General features: G+C 40.2%; 1 long non-coding RNA gene across 1 annotated transcript in view; it reads right to left on the bottom strand.

The window, feature by feature from the left end:
* Positions 1 to 2,554: 2,554 nt before the first annotated feature.
* Positions 2,555 to 26,697, bottom strand: part of LOC134346206 (uncharacterized) — a 39,783-nt gene continuing 15,640 nt past the window's right edge. Inside the window, exon 3 of the long non-coding RNA XR_010017863.1 lies at positions 2,555 to 2,668. This is a non-coding gene — a long non-coding RNA (uncharacterized LOC134346206). The remainder of the gene's footprint in view (positions 2,669 to 26,697) is intronic.

Raw genomic sequence — 26,697 nt, 5'->3', positions numbered from 1 at the left:
TTGGCTCTTCCTGACACTTTGAGCCACTCCAGCTTTAAGCGTATTTCTAACCAATTATCCAATATGAGAAGTGCCACATGTGTAGGCATCCTGCTCCCAATTGTGGTACAGTGCTGCATGTTCTCTGTTCTATGTTGGAAAGATTAATGAAGACTGCTGTTCAAAGTTCAAAGTGCATTTATTATCGAAGTATGTATATGTTATACAACCTTGCGATTTGCCTCCTCTTCGGCAGCCACAAAACAAAGAAACCCAAAAGAACCCACTTAAAAAAAAGGAGACCGTCAAACACCTAATTTACAGAGAGAGAAAAAAATAATGCAGACAATAAATGCAAGCAAATTATCATTCAGAACTGAAGTCCATGAAAGTGTCCACCCACAGACCCTCAGTTCAGTGCAGAGCCGAGTAATGTTGCAGAGCAGCAAGCTGAACCAGCCCGTTCCTCGCCTCAGGCCCTGACACCTTTGTAATCTGGCCCTGAGTTTAAATCGTTGTCCAGGCATTGGGTTCACTCACTTCAATATGCTCTGGAGCCTGGACCTAATCGCCTCGATTTGGCCTGTACCCAACCCTTACAACTTTGCCTGGAGCTTAAATCGATTGATACTTGGGACTATCCTTGCTTCCAGCGATGGGCCCACTGCCTCGCATCCACTGCTTTGCCTTGGTCTTGCTGCATCAAATTGCCACCAAGTCCAATGGGAAGTTAAAGGGTGTTGTTTGTGGTGATTGTTTACCAGATAAAGTGTGATTAACGAAATATGTTTCATTGGCCACCAGCAAGTAGATGCTGATCTTCTTCAGCACCGTCTTAAACTGATTGGTATCAAGACCAAATGAATGAAACAGGCCTATGAATTTAAAAAAAAAGTACCACCACAGCCTGTGGTCTCTTTTCCAAATTTCATAAGATCATGACGCTAGCCGGTGCTGTATAAACAGTGGTCAGTGCATTTTATTGTTTGGTTCAGTTGAAAGGTTCTTGCCTCTGAATCATAACACCTACCAAGCTGGTCAATAATTAAGTAGTCAGGCTGTCATTCTATACATGCACATTGCAGAAGGCACTGCTAGAAGTCCTGTTATTTTGGATGAGATTTTCAATCATTTCATGTTATTAAATAAAACCAGCATTATTTTGGAGACGAACAGGGAGCTGTCCTTGGTGTGCTACCCAATAATGAATTAACTATAATAAAAGAGGTATTCTGGTCACGTGGGAGCTCAATATACACAATTGGCTTATTCATATTTTTCTGCATTATCGCAATGATTTTACCTCTTAATAGGCATCCGTTAGTCTCATGAGACCATGGATCTGTGCCTTGGAATGTTTCCAGGACGCAGACCAGGGCAAGGTTGTACGGAAGACCAGAAGTTGCCCATGCTGCAAGTCTCCCCTCTCCATGCCACCGATGTTGTCCAAGGGAAGGGCATTAGGACCCATACAGCTTGGCACTGGTGTCGTCGCAGAGCAATGTGTGGTTAAGTGCCCTGCTCAAGAGCACACACGCTGCCTCAGCCAAGGCTTGAACTAGCAACCTTCAAATCGCTAGACGAACGCCTTAACCACCCGGCCACGCGCCAACACGATTGTACTTCAGAAGTTATTAAATGGGTACAAAATGTTCTCTGACATATTGAAAAGCAGTGATAAAGCTGTCTAAGTTTTTTGTTTCACTATCAAACCAAAAGTTCCTCAAGGTACTCTCGAGGTTGTCTTTGGTTAGCACAATGCTTTACAGGACCAGTGAACTGGGTTCAGTAGCCCGCCGGCGCCTGTAAGGAGTTTGTGCGTTTCCCCCATGACTGAGTGGGTTTCCTCCCACAATCCAAAGACATACTGGTTAATTAGTTATTGCAACTTGTCCTGTGATTAGGCAAGGGTTAAATTGGGGGTTGCTGGGCGGCGCAACTCAAAAGGCCGGAAGGGCCTACTTCGTGCTGAATCTCAATTAATAAATAAAGGTCCAAAGGTTTAAAGGTCCAATTTAATGTCAGAGAAATGTATACAATATACATCTCAAAATGCTTTTTTCCCACAAGCATCCATGAAAACAGAGAAGTGCCCCAAAGAATGAATGTCAGTTAAACGTGAGAACCCCAAAGACCCCCCTTCCACACATAAGCAGCAGCGAGCAACAAACCCCACTCCCCCCACTGGCAAAAAGAAGCAATCATCTGCACCACTGCCGAACACAAGCATGAGCTAGGCGATAGCAGAGACACAGACTTGCAGTTACCCCGAAGACTTAGCATTTCATCCCACATTCCACAAACCACAAGTTCTCTCTCTCCTTTATAAGGGAGAGTGAGATGTCCTCCATTTTTACAGCGAGTGGGAGACGTAACAACAACCCACTGGTTTACGATGCTAAAAGTCCGTTTTGTCCCTTTTTACAAGCTCGGTGCTTGAAGATCGCAAGATCTCGGGTCTTCGGACCCACAGTGAAAGATTTTCCTGCCTCCCCGATGACACAAGAGTCTCCTGACATGACACTGACCCTCGATCCGCCTGTCTCTAGAACCCTGAGATCTTAGGCTTCCAAATACGAACCCTTGGCATATCCCATAACGGCCAGTCATGAAACCCCAAGAATGGGTCCCATTTCCACAAAGAACCGAAGTTCGCATGTAACTCCAGGTCAGGGTCTTCAAAAAAAACCTGAAAGGGAAAAATAAAGATATTAACAATGGAAATAGAGCTGTTTCCAAAGGTGCAAGCAAAGGAATCGCCATTTTGCACTACCTTAACTCTGCCTCCACAATAAATAAACTCTTATTTTCATAAGCTTACTGTGGAGCTTCCTTACATATCCTATTCCCTTAGTGTTTTCTACTCCCTCCCAATCTCAAAAAATTTCATCCTGAATTCATCATGCTCTATCTTCACTACCTCCTAGGATTCTACTCATTGTATCAACTTCCATTGGATCTTTATTCTTCCTGCAGCCATCAACTTCGTTATTAGTTCACCAAGGTAAAGCCAGGGCAATTACATTATTTGGATGGGATCCACTATTAGCCTCATTAGGATACAGAAAGAAGCCATTCATTCCATTTGGCCTTTTACCTCCTGAATATAGAAAGAAAGGTGAAGAGGCAGGCAGCATTTAGGAAGCAGGGAGTCTGGACAGACTAGGAGAATGGGCAAACAAGTGGCATATGTAATACTGTGTAGGGAAATGTATAGTCATGAAGTTTGATAAAAGGAATAAAGGTGTAGACTATTTTCTAAACAGGAGCGAATTTAGAAAACAGGCGCAAAGAGTCTTGGGAGTCCTAGTGTAGGACTCCCATAAGGTTAATTTGCAGATTAGATTAGATTAGATTGAGTTGTTGGCAAGGAAGGCAAATGCAATGTTGACATTAATTTCAAGAGAACTAGAATATCAAAGTAAGAATGTAATGCTGAGGGTTTATAAGGCAATGGTTAGACCATACATGGAGTACCATGAGGAATTTTGATCCCCATATATAAGAAAAGATGTTCTGGCACTGGAGAAGTCGTAGAGGAGGTTTATGAGAATGATCCCAGGAATGAAAGGGTTAATGTAGGAGAAGCCTTTGATGGCTCTGAGCTTATACTTTCTAGAGTTTAGAAAAATGAGGGGGATCTCATTGAAACCAACTAAATATTGGATGACCTGAATAGAATGGACGTGGAGAGGATGTTTCCTATAGTTGGAGATTCTGGGACCAGAGGCCACAGCCTCTGAATAGAAGGACATCCCTTTAGATCAGAGAGGAGGAGGAATTTCTTTCGCCGGAGTATGGTAAATCTGTGGGATTTACTGCCGTAGGCAACTGTGGAGACCAAGTCATTGGGTATATTTAAAGCATAGATTGATATTTTCTTGATTGGTAGGGCATAAAAGGTTACAAAGAGAAGGCAGGAAAAATGGGATTAAGAAGGAATATAAATCTGTCATGATGGAATAGCTGAGCAGACTCGGTGGGCCAAATGGACTGATTCTCTTCCATGTCTTATGTTCATTTGGTTGTATGGCAATTGTCCACGCTGACAGCACCTATGGGGTCAGGGTCAAATGCATTAGCCGGTGCATCACTATAGTCCCCTTAAGAGCCTAGTATCACCATCTGCCTCATCATCTGCTTGCAAGTGTTACATAGTCCTAACCAATGACATTCTTCAATAAAACAAGAAATTCATCAGATTCAAGTAGAAAAGCTGGAAAATTTATATATCACTGAATTGCTGATCTCTTCCCCATTTCCTCTGCCCATTCTAGTGCAGCAGCAAAGGGAAGTGGGCCACTAAGTTTCAAAAAAATCCATGGAGATGTGCTGAGAGTTATATTATTGTGTCATATGCTCCATTATTTCTGTTTCATCGGCCCTGGTTCGTCCTCATGCATGTGTATATGTCAAACATCCCGGGTTTCTGACATGGGCTAAAAGCAAAAGAGAAATTGAAGAATAAAGACTCGATTTTGATACCATTCATTTAAGCTTTTCCATTTAATTAAAGTTTATGATAGCAAAGCATTTGCTGGGCAGGGAAGCAATTTTGTTTTTTTTAAAACCACTCTCTCATCATCTCTCTATGCTGATTACACTCAGTTCTGATGCATGGTCTCGATTTGAAACATTGTCAATTCCTTTCACCCCACAGGTGTTGCTCAGCTCACTGAGTTTCACCCGTGGTTTGCGTTTTCGTTCCAGATTACAGCATCTGCAGTCTCTTGTGACTGCTGTATTTTTTTTTGTTGGTCTATTTCTGGAAAATCCAGTAATACATAGAAATGCCAAGATTCAAAGTCTTTTGTATCAACACAAGGACTTTGGAAATTTCGTCTGCACAAAATAAGCAGAGGAAATGGGTCTGTGAGAGGGGGAGATTGTTTGACAAAAAGACTCATGAGGGGACTGGGGGAGGGTGGGGATAATAAGGTTAAGGGTGAGGAGTACCTATGGGGAGTAGCTGTAGGAGACTGGTGACTGATATAGAGTAGAGATAATCAAGGCAGTGCTTGTTGTGAAGTGGAGGATGGTGTTCACAGTGTGCTATAGGGCAATTGTTAGGCAAGAGGTGGTTAATTATGGTGAGTGTAGGAAAGTGAGGAGGTGATTAGAATTATAGAACCATATGTCACAGAAATTGGCCCTCAACCACCTCATCGATGATGACTGTAATGTATGTCCAGGCTATTCATATATGCCTCCATTCGGCAATATAAATATCTATTGATAGAGAACCTAAAGAAAACAATAAAACAAGTTACAAAGCTGATCTTACTCGAGTTGTATTTCCAGCTTGCTTGCATAGGCTTAGTTTAAGTGACATAGAATCAGGTTACACAACTGCTATAAAAGCCTCCTTCTGTTTATGTAGCCTGGGGGCCCATAGACCACACTTGTGCCAGTTACAATCCCAGGCAGGATACTTGTTATGGAGCAGCTGCCTTCTCACCATTTTCCCTTCAGACTATACCCTGTTCAAGTTTGTTGAATGAAGATCAGTAACGTAATGCTCAGATGGTATCAGAGTTTTGTACATGTTTATTGGGAGCTTCTTAGCATCTATACTGACAGGTTATTTCTAGAGGAGCAGCATCTGCAAAAATGTCATTTTATGAAGCCACCACAATTGCTACGGGCTACAATGAAAGTGAAGTTACGAACATCTTGCAGTGTCAGTGGCTGTTAAGGTCACAATTCCTATCAGCTTCTGTTCTCCAAGACACATAATTGAAGGCAATCCTTTTAGAGACTGAATCACTGACCTAAACGGAGAAAGCAAAAGCAGCTTGTAACTTGTGTGGAATGGTATCTGAAATGATAAATTCCCCCAGGGATCAATGCTGATCACAATTGAATGTATTGTATGCATAAATAATGCAGAGTTTGGCATAAAATTAAGGGCATTTAATTTGTATATGGTATCAAATTAGGGAATGAAATCTTCCGAGAATGGGAGAGCAAAACACTAAACACAAAGAGATGTGAATGAATTAAGAAAGGTGGGTTGCTCTGTGACAAATTCTAATTAACTTGGTAAAAGAGAAAGTTTTCTTTGTAGGGTCAGAAAGTGGTCTCATATTGTTTTGGGTAAAAAAGTTGACATTAAACTCTTATGAATCATTACAAAAATAATACAATGTTCAATACCTTATGAATAATGCCATATCTAATTTAAAATACTATCCATTCTGCTCTTCAGCTACCTTGTTACAAGATAGGAACTGTATTGTGCTACAAGGTAAGGCTTATCCCAGAGAATTCTTTCTTTATGCTTTGATTTAATCTCCACACTGGGGGATCATATGAATAAGGAAAACTTCGCTACAGATGCAATGGGATATGATGTTGGTGACAAGTCCTTTCTTTGAGAAAAAAAGTGAAGTTCCAATAATTCACTTCATTATGTTTTGCCATATGTCAAATGCATTTATTTAGCCATTTCTTTGGCTGTTACATCGCAAGACGTTGAGAACATGTACCTGGAGAATATCTGTTTGTTGGTGACAGGTAACATTTATTACGGAAGTGGCAGAAATAGATTTCCTATTAAGTGTGCTTGAAAATTGCCTCTCCTCTATATGAACTTCAATGGTGTCAACATCATCAAATCCTCTTAGTGTGTACAACCTATAGTCACTATTGATCAGAATCCTAACTATTGGCCACATAAATGTTGTTTTATGATTCAAAGCCTGGGTTTACTATTATAAGTGACCCCCCTCCTGACTTCATGAAAGCTCTCAATCATGTACATGGCATATCAGGATTGTGATGAAATAACCTTCCACTTGATAGGCTCCGTACTCCGCCACTGGTACCACATGGCTGCTACACGTACTGTACTTCTGCAATATGTCACATGTCCTTGATCAGCACTTCTCAACCCCACAAACTTGAAGCCATTGACGGACAAGGGAATAAAACAACAAAACACCTCTTCAACGTTTACACCATTAGACCTGGAAGTGCATCACTATTTCTTCATTGTTACTTGGCCAAACCTTTGACCTTCTACAGTTTGGCACAATGAATCTTTTCCATGAGGATAGCAGAATTTCAAGGAGCTCGTTCTCCACCCACCATCTCAAAGACTATAAGAAAAGGGCTCTAGATGCTGGCCTTAGCTGTGATGACCATTTCCTGGAAATTATATTTAAAAATATACTCCAGTTAATTATTAGTAGTTTAGCAGAGTGAAATTCCACCATATACATGGATAATCTAGTATATTGTAGAAGATTAATATCCTTGGCCTTTCAAAAAGTTGTTTGTGCCCAATATGACATGCCGAAATGTACACATTGGATCAAGCATACCACATCTACTCACTTAGGTACCAATATAACTAACTCCAGTACATCCTCCTACTTCTGCTGACATTGAACCAAAATCTAATCTTGCCTTCAGATTTCATAACTTTTCCAGTGGGATATGTGTTGGATTAGATTATGATCAAAAGTCAAAAGTTGAATTTATTGTCATATTCACAAGTACATGTATGCATTGGTACAATGAATCATGCATCATGTAAGCAGCATTCTCAAGAAAGCATAAATTAAATAATTTTTACAAGAACAAACACGATTAAGACAAAATAAAACAAAAATAGAATGAACATTACAGTTAAATTATGAATGGCGAGCCTTCCATTGAAGAATTTCATATAGTTGATTGGTAGTTTGCATGCTTGAGGACACTATGCAATTATCCATCAAGATTTAAAGATCTACAGCAAACTGAAGTGGCAGGCAGTATTGTATAATTCATAATCAATGATAGGAGTTCAGTGCTGTCAAAATGTGTTGAGTGAATTTCAGAGACAGGGAGCTCACAGGTAGGTAAGCATGGATCACAGAGTATTGAGCCTAAAGGAAGATGTTCAGGAGCAAAGCAGTAGCAAGTCCAGGAAGACAAGGATGTTACACCTTCTAGAAATCACCATTCTAAACAGCATTGTGCCAATGAAACATATAACAAGGTTTGGAAACTCCAATATAATCTTCTATTTGGTGTCAGTGACAGGATGTTCCAGCGCTAATCCATGCCTTTCCTCTCCAAAGCTCTTCCTTTCCATTCATCTACATCCAGCTTTAACTACCAGCAAAGCTTATCTTAGTGAGTTATGATCACTTCTGTGAGGAAATAGCAAGTAAGTGAGGCTCATCAGGAACTCATTGCAATTCTCTTTCCTTTATTCCTCAGATAACTCACTGTCTGAGCACTGACCATCAATCAGTGTGTCTTTCACAAACACTAACTCAGGGACATTCATCATGAGTGAACTGGAGATCAAGCCTGACAGGATCACAATGGGAGACACACAAAATGTGTGCAGACAGAAACTGCTGTTGATAGAAGATGGATGGAATTTTTTTGCACTGTGTTGCTTGTGGTAACTGATGCCTAACTATTTTCAAAGCACAGCAGTTTGGTGAAAAGCCTAGAATCATTGTATAAACATTGCTGGAGTCCCTGATATCGACCTGGGAACCTGCATCAATTTTAAACAGGATTTCCATGGGTGAACCAAGAAATATACTGTGCTCCAAATGCTCTCAGAGAGTTTGAAGCTTCTATTTCTAGACGATCTTAGACTCCAAATGGGCCAGCTGGTGGTGTAGTGGCATCAATACTGGGCTTCAAGACAGATGGTCCTGCGTTCAAGCCCAGCAGGGTCCCAACCTAGGCAGCAGAAAGGCCTGGCAATCTACTTCTGTATCTTGCCTTTGGACCCGATGGACTATGAGGTCACAAAGAGTTGGACTCGACTTAACAACTGAACAACAACGAAAGACTCCAAATAATTGTACGGTCATGGTATGCATGCCAGCATATACAACTCAGGAGTGCCATAACCCATATTGCTCCATCCATTGAACTCCTTTTAAAATCAACTGTTTTCTCCTTTCTTAAGTAAATGAAGCAGCTATTATCATGGGGTCCTTTATCATTCTATTTCATGAAGTTATTCTGACTGATCTCAAACCTTACTGTGAATTCTCCAGATTGCCACAACATATTGACTCCACAGGTACACCAAGAATGCCCTTTAGACTGCCCTCGATGAAGTGTTGTAACATCAATTAGACAGTCAGCCAAACTTCGTTCAAAAATGACATGTGAGTCACGGTATAGCCTCCTGCTCCTTGTTTTAATTGCAGACTCGATGGCATGGCATAGTGAATAAGGAGTGAAGCTGAAAACAAACAAAATACAATGCAATTACCACATTATTCCATTCACACAAGTAAATATACACAGATAAGTAAGAACTTTGTTACATTTCCTGTAGGTATAAATTATAAGATTCCAACAAGTAAATACTAAAGGTAAGTAGTGTGCATAAACTATTAGCATCTAGGTTACTGTCTAATAAACTCAAAAATTTGATTTCAGCAAAATCTTATTGATGCATTTAGAATAGCCTCTAAACAATATACTTCAACTTTCAAGTAATGTTTCTGCTGGGGAAACAACAAGATAACTTTAGAAACTTCTTTCACTCCTAACATAAACCTCTGGCCTACAGCCTTCCAATGTGCTTTTCTACTTGCTACTTCCTGACTGCACAGGAAGTGACCTAAGATAGATCTACACCGCTTATTAAAATAAAAGTTGAATGTGCCTAATCATATCAAATAATGTAAATGAATGGCATGAAGAGCAGAACCCCTTCTTTCGTGCTTTCCAGCATATGCACAGTCAGTGTTTTGGTGTTTGTTCACTATATTGGCTTTCTGCAATGATGTCAAAAGCCATTCCTGTAACTGAAGAACCCATGATAACTCGTCACTCTAGCAGGAGAACTGCTCCTCATAAAGCAAATGGGCACTAGAAACCTGTTTCTGATGACAAACAAGCAGATAATGAGAGGTCATGATTCAGGAAAGGTTTAAGGGGATGTAGGCCTAATCTCAACACTAGCTCAGGAAGGCATCTTCACCAGCATGGATGGATGGGGCTGAAGGGATTTATGGCTCTAAACCTTGTCTAGTTCATTTGCAGATTACAATCAGCAAGGGAATACACTGTATCAGAATTTACAGGATTTTGCATAATCAACATTGTTGATACTTTTCCAGTGCCTTGATATAGTTGCTATAGGTAGCCTAGGTCTTATAAACTTGTGTGGTAGATCACATGCTTTGTGCCACATCTGAGGTCTTGGTCTTCAAATACCACTTTCCTCACCCAACCAAAGGTTATGTTGAAGATGATTCCTTTGTTGATTCCTGCCTTTGCCAGGAAGTGACCTTGAGTTACAGGAAGAGAGCAATGCAGTGCAGCCAGGGCATGGTAGCAGAGGATCTCTATCTTACAAGTGTTGAGTGTAAGGATTATCCTCTTAGATACTTCAATAACCGAATTCATGGTGGCTTGCAAGTAGATGCAAATGCAAGCATTGTGTGCATAGCGCAGCTTGACTACTGAGGCTTGGATGATCCGGATAACAGGCTGAACAATTTTGTATTAGTTCTGAAGATTATTCCATTCCCATGAAAGCTGAGAGGAAGAACTATAGTAAGAAAGATTGAGAAAAAAATGTTAGAATGATGATTTGTGGAATTGAGTCGGTTGTGAAACTATTGATCGGTACCATGGAGCAATGTAAGTTGGAGATGAATTTCTGTGGGCAGCCAAATTTGAGGGGCATGCATACAGTCCACCCCTGTTGATGGAGTCAAAGGCTTTTGTGATATTAAAAATAGGTCATGTGTATAAATCTAAGAAAAATATAGGCAGCACATTTAAAACTATTATCCCTACACCCTTTGGCAACCTAGTGCTTCAAATCTTGTTCAAACACAAATGGTTCAGGTAACCTAAGACTATGATTGAGCATCTGACATGGAAACTCTGTCAGTGTCATGTCATTTTGTTAGAGTCCTTTTCCCTCTGTATCATGGGTCCACAGTTGTCATTCTAATACTTGCTTCAGCATTGAGAATCAAACAATTTACTTGAGAAATCAAGATTTCATGTGACAAGCAAATCTTCTAAAATTCATTGTCTTTTGAAAATGATGTAAGGGATTTCATTAATTATAGTTGCATCACAGGCACATTGGTGTTGATTTACTTAAGATGGCTTTTTCTGTCTGCAGCTTAATAAACTACAGCTCAATTAAGATTATAGTGTTATTTTCATAAGCCATGAGTTTATGAATAGTGTTGATGAATTTAGCCTAATTTGTAAAAAAATGTGGAAGGGAGAAATGATCATCTGGATGGCAGAAAATATGAATGATAAATTTGATGTCAGCCATGCTATTTACTTTATTTATTGCAATTAATTTGAAAATAGAATGTTGTATGGCTATGAAACAGAATAACTAAACATATTCCAGGAACAAATTGATCTAGAAATTAAGCTGTGCTGTATTCTATTTTGGGGAATAAGTGTTCTCCTGGGCTTACAATATAGTAGGCAGATAGTTTATATATGTAACAAAGGAGCATAATAAACAGTAAGCCAAGATGCTTTTCTGGAAATTTCAGATTTGATTCATCTTTCCTCTTAATTCTTCTCCATGTACACCTATTGTTAAGGAACATATTGTGCTGTTATATCGTAGCTGACTCAATCACTATTATTGTCATCCGGTTTCTTCTGAACTCCACCCTACCACAGACCATACTTTTTTGTTTTCTAATCAATTCCCCACTCCCTTCCTTTCTACGCAACTTGTTTTATCGTAAATTTTAATAGTTCTAATGAAAGGTCATGGGCATGAATCACTTGCTCCCTTCCAGCCCTGAAGCATACTGAGCAGAAAAAATATGAACAAGTGAAATCTGATCAGAGTTTCAAATGAAATTGTGCAGCTGATAATAAAGTGGAACAATATAATGAAGAGAATGATCGAGGGAGATCAGTCAAACCCGACAACTGGACTAACAGCAAGGCTGGTGATTCTATACAGTTTATGCAAATTATAGTTCCTTCAGTCTAAGTGAAGATTCATAGTTAGATTCAAATATTCAAAAGTTGTGGCAGAGAAACTTGTGAAGCAGCTCTGTTAGTAATGCATACATATTGTGCGACTTCTATATACAAATTCAGAAGCAGAGCTGAATATTTTTAATGTTGTTTATATCCATGTACTTAGAATATTTTAATGCTGTTTTTTATACAGACACACAATATTTTATTGTTTATATACAGACACTTTGGAAGGTCAAATTTAAGAGGAAAGTATACAATGAATGGCAAGACCCTAAGGAGTATTGATATAGAGAGGGATCTTGGGGTCCAAGTAAAATTGGGACAGCATGGTAGCATAGTGGTAGGCACAACGCATTGCAGTAGTGGTGACCTGGGTTCAATTCCCGCTGCTGCCTGTAAGGAGTTTGTACGTTCTCCCCGTGACCGGGTGAGTTTCCTCCTTGTGCTCTGGTTTCCTCCCACATTCTAAGACATACCAGTTGGTAGGTTAATTGGTCATTGTAAATTGTGATTAGGGTAGGATTATATCGGGGGATTGCTGGGTGACATGACTTAAAGGGCCAGAAGGGCCAACTCTATGCTGTATGTCAATAAATAAATAAATAAAATACTCCTTGATGGGAAACTTCTCTATCCACATGGGGATACAGTGGTAGGGAAGGTGTATGACATGCTTATCTTGATTAGTTAGGACTTTGAGTATAAACGAAGTGAGGTAATGCTGCAGCTTTATAAGACTTTGATTAGTTTACATCAGCGGTGTTGAGTCTGAACCAGAATCAGAATAGGATTTACTATCACTGATGTATGTTGTATAATTAGTGGTTTTGTGGAACAGTACAGAGTAGTAGGTTCCAGGGGATCATGGGTTTGCGTCTCTGGTGGACTATGTCCTGTCCAGGGCACAAGCCTGGGTGGGAAGATTTGAAGAACCGGTTGTTGCCCGTGCAGAAGGTTCCCCCTCTCCACATCACTGACGTAGTCCAAAGGAAGGACAAGTGCCGATACAGCTTGGCACCAGTGTCATTGCAGAGGATGCCAGAGTGAAGTTGTAAACAACATCAAACTGCCTCATGGACACCGACTTCGGATCTCTTTCTCTGGGTTTACTCCTGAAACCTTTCCCATGGGTGGGTATAGCCATAAAGCAGCAGAGGTTTAAAATAAGAGTGTTCCTTTTCCTAGGTGGGTTGCCTTCCAAGGCTGATGAGCCCCAGCTGCCTGAAGCAACTGGTTTTGAGGCACCAGAGGTCGGCCTTTGCCCCTTTTCTTGTCAGTAGAAACAGTTCCACCGGGTCTAGTAGCTAAGCCACATGTGAAGGCAAAGAGTTGGGCTTGGTTGTTAGAGGCTGTTAGAGTTGCACGCCATTTGGAGCACTTGAAAGGTAGTGGGAACTTATCCCCACTACCACCCTGTCTATGACAACCTTAGTAACAATGAGTATATGTAACCATGGTCCTGGGTATGACTCTAAACTGCAACTGGTGATGAGGCTTTGATTGGGGACTTTCAGAGCTTTGGGGAAAGTGGAGTTACCCCTTATTATTCATTGCTCTGATCCAGAACAGTAGCACCTGCAAAGGTTCCTGCTCAGGATACGAGCGAAGGCCGATAGCAGATCCGGCAGGTTCAGTAACTGAACTTATGACAGAGAAGGCGGATGAGCTACGACCTCAAATGACAATGGCTATAGTACAGGCGGATGAACATTTGGGAAGAGAAATGACGACTTCTTCAGTTCGCCCAACGGAAGACAGTAGCAATCCACCGTTGTTAGATACTAGGTTTCCTAGAATCTATTTGCTAAGAAAACCATGGTCAAACTCACAAAATGTATTGTACAACAACAGTGTCAAGAGGATCTTCAAGACAATTCTGAAGATACTTCTCTCGGTAGGGTTGATTCTGGGAAGCAGGGGATCCCCGACCGTCATCAAGCTACTGCTCATAAAATTCAAATAACACAAAAGAAAGTTATTGCCACTTGGAATGTGAGAACCCTATATCAAGCAGGAAGATTGGACAATGTGATAAATGAAATGGAAAGACTAAAAATTAACATCATGGGAATTAACGAAGTTCATTGGACAAGTGCTGGATCATGTCAGAATAGAAATAAGACACTAATTTATTCTTGTGGAATGTCCCGTACTAATGGAGTAGGAATTCTTATGGATGAAAACATGGCAAAAATTGTTTTAAGACATTGGACAATATCAGAAAGAGTGCTCCTTGTTAGATTCAGAGGACAACCATTTGATTTGGCAGTTATACAGGTATATGCACCAACAACAGATGGAACAAATGAGGATATAGATAAATTATATGAGGGGCTTGAACAAGCAAAGAATGGATGCAAATCTCAAGATATCGTTATTGTCATGGGAGATCTAAATACGAAAGTAGGACAAGGTGCTGATGGAAATACCATAGGAAAATTTGGACTAGGGGAAAGAAATGAAAGAGGCGAGAAATGGGTAGAATGGTGCAAGATGAATAATCAGGTCATTTTGAATACCTACTTTAAAAACCATCCAAGACACTTGTGGACCTGGAAAAGTCCAGGTGATAACACTAGAAATCAAACTGACTTTATTACTATAAACCAAAGATTTAGAAACTCAGTGACTCAATGCAAAATATATCCAGGTGCAGACTGTATGAGGGGTGATTGATAAGTTTGTGGTCTAAGGTAGAAGGAGTCAATTTTAGAAAACCTAGCACATTTATTTTTCCTACATTTACACACTTAGTCCAGCAGTCGTGGAGCATACGGATCCCTTCTTTGTAGAAGTGGTCCACAGCAGGGGTGATTGATAAGTTTGTGGCCTAAAGCAGAAGGAAATAAGGAGAAACTTCAAACGTTCCGCATTTTCAGTCGAGATGAACAGCACGTGCATGTAACGAGAGCTATATAACTCATTTCCTTCTACCTTTGGCCACTGTTATGTACCCCTAGGGGTTATTTTTTTATGGACTATACCTTTAAAAAGAGAGAGAGAGTTGTTCAACACAAGCATCTTGTTATTAAGAGACAGCGAGAGAGGCGAAGACTGCTTTGAGATGGTGTTATGGTTTCTCTGTAGCGTGTTTACACTTCTGCAAGGACACTGGCAGCTTCTGTGTTCGTACAGAGAGAGAAGGGAGGAGCTGCTTGATGAACAGCTGATGTTCAGCATGGTGAGATAAATAGAAGGTCAGATGATAGACTGACAGACACATGGTTTTGGACACTGGACGAGCTTTGTTGTGCCCACAGAAGGGTGGGTTTTTGGAGGGTAGTTCAGGAGGATCGATCAGTGGCTCTCGCAGTGTGGAAAAGGGTGTGACCAGTGGGAAGTGTGACGAGAATACACATAAATTAAGATGTTTGCTGGCCTGGGCTTGCATCAGTGGCATCAGCAGTTGGTCTGCCACCTGTCCTCAGGGGAAGGAGAGATAAGGAACAATGAAGCAGCATCTGGAGATGTGTAATGAAGGGACGGGAGAGAGAGCCGTCTGGAGCGGCTCCCCCTTTGAACCCTGAACTGTTTGAAGTGATGGACAGGCGATACCCCAGCAGGGGGATAAAAAGGGACAGGTTCGCTAAGGCAGGACACACACACGACACCCGAGGTAACGAGACCCTGGAAGCGGTGCGCCTCTCACGAGTCGGTGGGAAGTACCGGACCATAAATGCACAGGGTGGAAAGGTACGATCAGCGGGAACCCGGTGTGTGTCCACCCTCGCTTGGGTGCCGGGTTCACTGCAGAGGATCGACCGCATCTGGAGGAGGGGTCACAGTCGGTGACCTCAGGTGACATCACAAAGGACCCACCCGAAAGCTGCTTGTGAGCAATATCGCTGGTCTGTGAGTGGAAGCCGTTTCTGAATGATCAGTTGTTCTCGTTCTCTCTCTCTCTCTCCCCCCACGTTGTCCATCGCCATGGCAACGATTACTGCGAACTGAACTAAATCGAACTGGACTTTTGTGTCACTTTGAAATTGGTCATTTACCCCTAGACAACGATAGAGCTTGATTGATGCTGTTATCTTAACTCTGTGCACATGTGTGTTTAGCATTGCTGAACTGTTGCATTTATTATCCTTTCGATTACTGTGTTGCTTGTTTCTTTAATAAAACTTTCTTAGTTCTAATAATCCAGACTCCAACTGAGTGATCCATTTCTGCTGGTTTGGCAACCCAGTTATGGGGTACGTAACATAAGTTATTCGTGTGTCCAACCCCCGCCTGGGTTGATAACTCCAACACAGAAGACGATCTCATCTTTGTGGTGATATTCGGTGACTTTAAAGGAAGAGAAGAGAGGAGAGGAAGGTTTGAAACAGAAGAAACCTAGTGACAAAGAGGTCACTGTTTGGACTCTCTCTCTCTAAGTAGCCCGTAAGAGTGAGTTTGAGTTCCATTCGAACACGAAGGTGTGACTGTCACGTAGTTAATTCACAAGAATGGGTTCTCTGGTGAGGGGAGTACCTTTGTGAATACCACTTGTGTGTTACCCGTTACCCTTGTCTGGGTGTGGTAGTTCACTGAAGAAAGGCACCCCTGTGGCAAATCATTGTTGGAGTTATTTTGTATGTCGTGGAACTGGATAAGTGGCTATCACGTTGTGTGTTTGGGGTTGGTTCCCTTGAAGAGGGTCCGCTTAGTGATAAGCTACTGTTAGTGTTAATCCATATGCGGATTCTGTTTGAGTATCCTGTGGCCACCACTTTGGAATGACCCATAGCTGAATTTGGGTGTTGTACCACTTGTGTTGAAAGGATATTCGTTGAAGATAACTGAAAATGATATTTTGTGTGTGGAGTGGAACAACTTTGGAGATAAAACCTACTACTATTGTTATTTTGTACTGCTGTCATGGAATCTGTGGAATATCGACGTAATTGCCTTCTCTTGACATTTACCCTGGATTACAAATATCTCTCTCCATCACTACTCAACTCAATACCACAAACTGAACTGAACTTTACTCATCATTGTAAGACTATCTATTTACCCCTGGACTTGAAGAAGCTTGGTTTTCATATATTTCCACACTTATACATATCTAATAATTGCTAACTTGTTTTATATATCTGATTTTATATTACTGTATTGCGTAGTTACTAATAAATAGTATTAGTGAATAGCAATACAGACTCCAAAGTGTTTTCTATTTCTGCTGGTTCTTTAACCCTTCATGGGGTATGTGACACCACAAACTTATCAATCACCCCTGCTCTGGACCACTTCTACAAAGAAGGGATCCATATGCTCCACGACCGTTGGACTAAGTGTGTACATGTAGGAGGGGACTATGTTGAAAAATAAATGTGCTAGGTTTTCTAAAATTAATTCCTTCTAGCTTAGGTCACGAACTTATCAATCACCCCTCATAATAGTGACCATAACCCAGTGATAGATCATGTCGAAGTAAAACTTAAAGAAACTAAAGAAGCAAAAACCTGAACAATCCCTTGACTACTCGCAATTAATAAAAGAAGAAAACTTAAGACAAAAATTTACAATTGAAGTAAGAAGTAGATTTCAAAGTCTAGAAATAGAATCTGTTGAAGATGATAGCAATCATGTAGAAATAAAGTTTAACTCTCTGAAGGATGCCTTGGTAGAATCAGCAAAGTCAGTGATTCCTAAAAAATTAAAAAGCACAAAGAATAAATGGATGACAGATGAAATCAAAAATCTAATGGAAGAAAGGAGACTGAAGAAAGCAAATCCTATAGAATATGTCCTTAGATAAAAAGATAAAAGCTTATGTCAAAAAGCCAAAGAAGAATGGTTAAACTAGGAATGTGAGCAATTAAAAAGAATCCCTATTAACGATCCAAGAAGTTTACATCAACAAATCTAGAATATCACTGGTAAAAAGCTCCTCTGTTCTTCAGGTGGATGTTTGAAAGCAAAGGACGGTACCATTATCATGGAAAAAGATGAGATTATAAACAGATGGACTGAGTATATTCAGGAATTGTTTGAAGACAATTGAGGTGAAAAACCAGAAATTACGGAGAAGATTGAAGGTCCAAGTATTTTAAAATCTGAAGTTCGTAATGCAATAAATAAGATGAAGAAAGGAAAGGCAGCAGGTCCTGATGAATTTGTAATAGAACAAATTATTGCCCTTGAAGATTATGGAATTGAAAAACTTACTGATTTAATCAATGACATTTATGAGACTGGAATAATACCAGAAGAGGTGAAAAAAAATCAGTATTTATCACTCTTCCCTAAGAAATCTGGAGCAATAAAATGTGAATTACATAGGACTATAAGTCATTATCATCAAGATACTTCTAAGAATTTTGATGATAAGAGCTAAAAGTAAGATACAAGCTGAAATAGATAAAGAACAATGTGGTTTTGTGAAAGACAAAGGTACAAGAAACATGGTCTTGATGTTAAGGATACTATCAGAATGAACTATTCAAGTGCATAAAGATTTGTTTGCTTATCGACTACACAAAAGTATTTGATAAAGTGAAGCACAATAAGTTATTTGAAATATTACAGGAAACTCTAGATCTAGATTCGAAAGACCTCCGCCTAATCAGAAATTTGTACTGGGAACAAACTGCTGCTGTAAGAATAGATGGAGAAGTGAGTCAGTTTATGAAAATCAAGAGAGGCGTTAGACAAGGGTATGTTTTCTCCCCTGATTTGTTTAATGTGTAGAGTGAAACAATATTACAAAAAATAAGAGACATCTTGGGAATCAAAGATAGTGGTGAAAACATCAGTAATTTCAGATATGTGGATGACACTGTGTTAATTGCAAGTACAGAGGAAGAACTACAAAACTTAGTTGATATAGTTGTTGAAGAGAGTGTAAAAATGGGTCTATCCATCAATTGCAAAAAGACAGAACGTATGGTGATGTCCAAAAAGAAGGAGAATCCGATCTGCAGGCTGAAAATAAACAGGGAAGACATAAAACAAGTAAAGAACTTTTGATACTTGGGAAGCTGGGTGACATCAGATGGCAGGTGAGACATGGACATCGAAAGAAGAATAGGGATGGCAAAAAACACCTTTACGAGAATGAAGAGTATAATGACCAACACTAAACTATGCATGACAACCCACCTCAGAGTACTGAAATGTTACGTTTATCCAGTTATGTTATATGGCTCAGAATATTGGACAGTATCTAGTAACATGAGGAAACGAATTGAAGCAGCAGAGATGTGGTTTTTGAGGAGGATGCAAAGAATATCATGAACAAAACGAATATCTAATGAGGATATCATGAACAGAGCAAGCACAAAGAGAGAAATAATGTATGAGATCATGAAAAGGCAATGTAATTTCATTGGACATGTGATTAGGAAAGAGGAGTTAGAATGCATGGTTATTATTGGGAAAGATTGAAGGGAAGAAAGCAGGAGGAAAACAAAGACAAATGATGATGGAGACAGCAGCCAGACAACTGGAAATGAATACCAATGAATTGATCCACTTGACCTGAAACAGGAGTATGTGGGCCATGGCAGTCAAAGCTCGAACTGGGCATAGCACCTGATGATGATGATGATGATGATATATAACCAGAGTAATATATAAAAATTAATATAGGTTACAATAAGAATATGTTAAAAAATAAATAATGCAAAAAGAGAACACAATAGTGGAGTAATGTTTATGGTTCATGATCTGTTCAGAAATTTGATGGCAGAGAGGAAGAAGCTGATTTTAAAATGTTGAATGTGCATCTTCAGGCTCCTGTATCTCTTCCCTGATGGTAGTAATGAGAAGAGAGCATATCGTGGGTGTTGAAGGACCTTCATGATCGACACCACCTTCCTGAGGGATCAGCTTTTGAAGACATCAGCAATGTTGGTGAGGCTAGTGCCCGTGACTGAGCTAGCTGAGACTACAACCGTCTGCAGCTTTTTCCCATCCCGTTCATTGGAGCCTTCATACCAGAGAGTGATGCAACCAGTCTAAATGCTCCTCATGGTACAGTACATTTATAGAAATTTGCTACAGTTTTTGGTAACATACCAAACCTCCTCAAACTTTGTGTGTCTTTATGATTACACGAAGAACAGGAAGGTTTGGAGAGGGTGCAGAAGAGGTCCACAACATGCCATGTGGGTTAAAAGGTATTAGTTATGCTTGTCAATAGTATACTTGTGCAAACTTGGATTGGTTTCTTCGGAGCATCAGAAGCTGAAAGGCAACCCAATAAAAATGTATAGAATTATGAGATGTATGGCTAGGGTAGATAATTAGAGTTTTTATTCCAGATTGGAAGTATGCAATACCAGATGTCTTAGATTTAAGGTGAGAGGAGGAAAGTTTAAAGGAGATGTATGAAGCATTTTTTAATACTGAAATTAGTAGGTGCTATGAATGGACTGCTAAGGGATTTGGTGGAAACTGATACAATAACAAATTTTCGAAGAATGGAGAGATACAACCCATGTGTAGACAGATGGGATTAGATTAAATCAGCATTATCAGCTGGAGCACCTCTAGCTGGATCGTACTCTTCTTTATTAAATGCTCATTATACTGCAGTGTCGTTCAGCGTATTTAATAAGGTACATGTTTCAACTCATTATCTTAATTCTCCATAACTGAAATTTCTTTGCCTTATTTTGCACTTTTTTCATTACGATAACAATGAGTTAAACTTAGTGATCTCTCTTTTTAACAATATTGTATGGCAATAATTAATATCAACCTCTACAGTACTGAAGAATAATGTGGCATCATTCCTTCAGTTTTTATCCTTGGATCTTAACAGTGGATGTATATATAGTTTTCACTTTTCCTCCAAGAGCCTTAAACAAGCACTCGTTCTCTCTGATTCTTTTTGTATCTGATTTCAAGTCACCCATCCTAATATACATTTCTCATTCTTTGCACTGTTAACTTTAAAAGTCTTAATTCTGATTGCTTAATAAGATGCTCTATTGCTTACCCTCTGCAGTCAGGACCTTGATATCCTCCTTCACAGTTTGCTATGCAAGCCCCCTCAAAACCCAAGAACACCAAAGCTCTAACTAATAGAATCATAGAAAAGTACAGCTCAGAGAAAGGCCCTTCAGTCACCTACTCCATATTGAACCTTTTAAACCACCTACCCCCATCGACCTCCACCCTGACCAAAGCCCATCATATCCCTGCCATCCATGTAGCTATCCAAAATTCTCTTAAATTTTGAAATCAAGCTTGTATGGACCACTGGCAGCTCATTCCACACTCCCATGACCCTCTAAACAAAGAAGTTTCCCCTCACGTTCCACTTAAATTTTTCAATTTTCACCTTTAACCCACCCTTAATGTTAGACACTGTTAAATGACATAGTCAATAATTCCCATTTAAAAAAAAAGTCATGAAAGTATCTTGTGTGATAAAAACATTTTGTTTTCATTTTAAACATTTATACAGCATTCTTTGTTTTTGGAGATGCAAGTGATTGTATATGCTGGAATTCAGAGCAACAAACAATTCAGTGGAAGAGTTCTGCAAGCCAGGCATCTGTGAGAGGAAATTAATAATTGACTTTTCAGGTTAAAACCTTGCATCAAGGCCACGCAACTCAATGATCCTTTTTTTTCCGAGACGCTGCTTGACCCACTGAGTTTCTCCAGCAGATTGTGCGTTATTGTATTATTTTTGGTTTAATTTTCATAAATGTCAAGCAGCAAATATCCAAAGTAACACATACAAAACGCTGGAGAAACTCAGCAGGTCAGGCACCATCTATGGAGAAGAATGAAGAGATGACATTTCAGGCTGAGACTCTACACCAGGACTGGAAAGGAAGGACGAAGAAGCCAGAGTAAGAATGTGGGAATAGGGGAAGGAGTAAAAGCTAAAAGATGATAGGTGAAGCCAGAAAGATAGAGAGGTGGAGAGGAAGGATGAAGTGAGAAGCTGGGAGGTGATAGGTGGAAAAGGTAAGGGGCTGAAGAAGAAGGAATCTGATGGAAGAGAAGAGTAGACCATGAGAGAAAGGGAAGAAGGAGGGGCACCGGGGGAAGTGGTAGGCAATAAGGTCCCATACCGAAGGTTGGTTAGGAAGATTCAATCGTTAGGTATTAATATTGAAGTAGTAAAATGGATTCAGCAGTGGCTCAATGGGAGATGCCAGAGAGTGGTGGTGGATAACTGTTTGTCAGTTTGGAGGCCGGTGACTAGTGGTGTGTCTCAGGGATTTGTACTGGGTCCAATGTTATTTGTCATATACATTAATGATCTGGATGATTGGGTGGTAAATTGGATGAGTAAGTATGCAGATGATACTAAGATAGGTGGAGTTGTGGATAATGAAGTTGGTTTTCAAAGCTTGCAGAGAGATTTAGGCCAGTCAGTAAAGTGGGCTGAAAGATGGCAGATGGAGTTTAATGCTGATAAATGTGAGGTGTTACATTTTGGTAGGACTAATCAAAATAGGACATACATGGTAAATGGTAGGGCATTGAAGAATGCAGTAGAACAGCGGGATCTAGGAATAATGGTACATAGTTTCCTGAAGGTGGAATCTCATGTGGATAGGGTGGTGAAGAAAGCTTTTGGTATGCTGGCCTTCATAAATCAGAGCATTGAGTATAGGAGTTGGGATGTAATGTTGAAATTGTACAAGGCATTGGTGAGGCCAAATTTGGAGTATTGTGTACAGTTTTGGTCATCGAATTATAGGAAAGATGTCAACAAAATAGAGAGAGTACAGAGAAGATTTACTAGAATGTTACCTGGGTTTCGTCATCTAAGTTACAGAGAAAGGTTGAACAAGTTGGGTCTTTACTCTTTGGAACGTAGAAGGTTGAGGAGGGCTTGATAGAGGGATTTAAAATTATGAGGGGGATAAAAAAACATAGAAAATAGGTGCAGGAGTAGGCCATTCAGCCCTTCGAGCCTGCACTGCCATTCAGTATGATCATGGCTGATCATCCAACTCAGAATCCTGTACCTGCCTTCTCTCCATATTCCCTGATCCCTTTAGCCACAAGGGCCATATCTAACTCCGCTCTTAAATATAGCCAATGAACTGGCCTCAATTGTTTCCTGTGGCAGAGAATTCCACAGATTCACCACTCTCTGTGTGAAGAAGTTTTTCCTCATCTCGGTCCTAAAAGGCTTCCCCTCTATCCTCAAACTGTGGCCCCTCGTTCTGGACTTCCCCAACATCGGGAACAATCTTCCTGCATCTAGCCTGTCCAATCCCTTTAGGATCTTATACGTTTCAATCAGATCCCCCTTCAATCTTCTAAATTCCAATGAGTACAAGCCCAGTTCATCCAGTCTTTCTTCATATGAAAGTCCTGCCATCCCAGGAATCAATCTGGTGAACCTTCTTTGTACTCCCTCTATGGCAAGAATGTCTTTCCTCAGATTAGGGGACCAAAACTGCACACAATACTCCAGGTGTGGTCTCACCAAGGCCTTGTACAACTGCAGTAGTACCTCCCTGCTCCTGTACTCGAAGCCTCTTGCTATGAATGCCAGCATACCATTCGCCTTTTTCACCACCTGCTCTACCTGCATGCCCACTTTCAATGACTGGTGTACAATGACACCCAGGTCTCGTTGCACCTCCCCTTTTTCTAATCGGCCAACATTCAGATAATAATCTGTTTTCCTGTTCTTGCCACCAAAGTGGATAACCTCACATTTATCCACATTAAATTGCATCTGCCATGAATTTGCCCACTCACCTAACCTATCCAAGTCACCCTGCATCCTCTTAGCATCCTCCTCATAGCTAATGCTGCCACCCAGCTTCGTGTCATCCACAAACTTGGAGATGCTGCATTTAATTTCCTGGTCTAAGTCATTAATATATATTGTAAACAACTGGAGTCCCATCACTGGAGCCTTGCGGTACCCCACTAGTCACTGCCTGCCATTCTGAAAAGGTCCCATTTATTCCCACTCTTTGCTTCCTGTCTGCCAACCAATTCTCTATCCACATCAATACCTTACCCCCAATACCGTGTCCTTTAAGTTTGCACACTAATCTCCTGTGTGGGACCTTGTCAAAAGCCTTTTGAAAAACCATATATACCACATCCACTCATTCTCCCCTATCCACTCTACTAGTTACATCCTCAAAAAATTCTATGAGATTCGTCAGACATGATTTTCCTTTCACAAATCCATGCTGACTTTGTCTGATGATTTCACAGTTTTCCATATATAGTTAGATAGAGTTGATGTGGATAGGCTTTTTCCATTGAGAGTGGGGGAGATTCAAACAAGAAGACATGAGTTGAGAGTTAAAGGGCAAATGTTTAGGGGTAACATGAGGGGGAACTTCTTTACTCAGAGAGTGGTAGCTGTGTGGAACGAGCTTCCAGCAGAAGTGTTTGAAGCAGGTTCGATGTTGTCATTTAAATTTAAATTGGACAACTATGTGAACAGGAAAGGAATGGAGGGTTATGGGGTGAGTGCAAGTCAGTGGGACTAGGTGAGAGTAAGAGTTCGGCACGGACTAGAAGGGCCAAGATGGCCTGTTTCCGTGCTGTAATTGTTATATGGTTATAAGGAAAAGAGAAAAGAGAGAGCTGGAGTGGAAAATTGAAGAAGGGAGAAAGAGGAGGGAAAACTTTACCAGGTGAGAGAAATTGGTGTTTACTTCATCAAGTTGGAGGCTAACCAGATAAACTATGAAATGTTGCTCCTCTAATGTGAAATTAGCTTCACCTTGGCAGTTGAGGAGGCCATGGACTAACATGTCGGAATGCGAATGGGTATTGGAATTAAAATGGTTGGCCATCAAGAAATCCTGCTTGTTGTGGATGGAGCGAAAGTACTCGACTGTGCTCATGGAAGGACGTACAAATTTACAGAGGATGCCAGAATTGAATTCCAAACTCCAGAGTGCTTGAATCTGTAATGGCATTGTGCACCACTACCATGGTGCCTCAGGGTAATTGACAAGACACCTTTGAATATTCAAGCATGATTGCTGGAACAGGGTATTTCATCTGGATGGTATTATGCAGATTAATGGACTTGGTAACTGGACAGAAGATACTGATTGTAAGTAAGAACGTTAACTATTTATTTACAAATAAACTGTGAAACGCTCAAATAATCATAAGTCAAACAAGTACTTATCTAAGCTCCTCCATTACAAAATCTACAACACTAAACATTCGGTAACACTTCTAACATGAACGGTTACTTCGTTAAGTCCCAAGTTACAACACCAAATGTTCAACAAGCAGGTACTTATCTAAGTGTGCACCTGCACCCTTCTGCCTGCTGCACACTTTCTCAATGGTTCCTGAGCCCTGTTTGAAACCCAGTCTGAAGGAGAGCCCCAAGTGAAAGTGGACAGAGTTTTAAATTCCTTCCTCATAATCAATATTAAAAACACATTTCAAACTACTTCATCAATTTCATTTCAAGAATAATCTATAATTGATTCTGTTTCTATTTCAGTTTTTATGCCATAATAATCTTTCTCATTAAAATAACTCTTAAAAACAGTACTTTTTTCTTCATTAAGCTAGTGAATAAATAACACTCCAATCCCCTACTATGTGAATTAATGTGATTTGTTATGAATTACAATGCTCAAGGGAAATACATCTGAAATTATATATATAGAGATATATAAAATATATACATAATTAAAATGTATGCATGTACATGCAGAATGATATTAATTGTATAAAATTAGTTTCCTAAAGTCTTTGTTTATTAAAATTAACACATCTCAAATTTTCTTGAAGAACACATAGAGTTTGTAGTGTTATTTTTCTTTCTAGCCAATTTTGAATATTAGATTAGATTAGATTATGAGGACAATCAGTCCTTGTTTATTGTCATTTAGAAATGCATGCATTAAAAAATGCTACAATGTTCCTCCAGAATGATATCACAGAAACACAAGACAAACCAAGACTAAAACTGACGAAACCACGTAATTATAACATATAGTTACAACAGTGCAAAGCAATACCGTAATTTGATAAAGAGCAGACCATGGGAATGGTAAAAAAATTCTCAAAGTTCCGATATCCTCATCATCTCACGCAGGCGGCAGAAGGGAGAAATTCTCCTCGCCATGAACCTCCAAGCGCCGCAAACTTGCCGATGCCGCACCATTGGAAGCACCCGACCACAGCAGACTCTGAGTCCGTCCGAAAACTTCGAGCCTCCAACCAGCCCTCTGACACCAAGCACCGAGCACCATCCTCTGCCAAGCGCTTTAACCCCGCCCTGGCCGCCGAGCAACAAGCAAAGCCGAAGACTCGAGGCCTTCCCCTCTGGAGATACTGGATTACACAGTAGCAGTGGCAGCAAAGCAGGCATTTCAGAAGTTTCACCAGATGCTCCTCCATGCTCTCACATCTGTCTCCATCAAATCAGGATTGTGCACGGCACCCTACTTGACAGATAACAGATATTCACCACCAGAGTGGCCACTGCGAGCTGCGTCGCACTGCCATCTTCTCCTGCTGTTTAATATGGCAATTAAACAGTTCATCCTTGTTGATTAATAGATTGAATATCCTACATTCTGTTCCACGCAAGAACATCTCCATGCAAACAATATCAGTTTTATTTGTGAATTCTCTTCCTAGCTTTAAAATTCATGGCAGAACAGCTTTATCTAACTTTAACATTAGCGTTACTTCAGCAGTAAGAAGTAAGAATCTTTGATAAGTTACGGTGAAAATTTGACTTAAACCATTACTAGTTCTTTTATATAGAACTACCCCACCCCAACACAAAGAAGATTAAACTCCTTATTTGAATCGGCCTCTTCCTCTCTACCCTTCTCTCTCTCTTCA

Source organism: Mobula hypostoma, chromosome 5 (assembly GCF_963921235.1).
Source record: "Mobula hypostoma chromosome 5, sMobHyp1.1, whole genome shotgun sequence".
In the NCBI taxonomy this organism is placed as follows: Eukaryota; Metazoa; Chordata; class Chondrichthyes; order Myliobatiformes; family Myliobatidae; genus Mobula; species Mobula hypostoma.
Note: the sequence above shows the minus strand (reverse complement) of the source record. Positions and strands in the feature narration are given on the sequence as shown.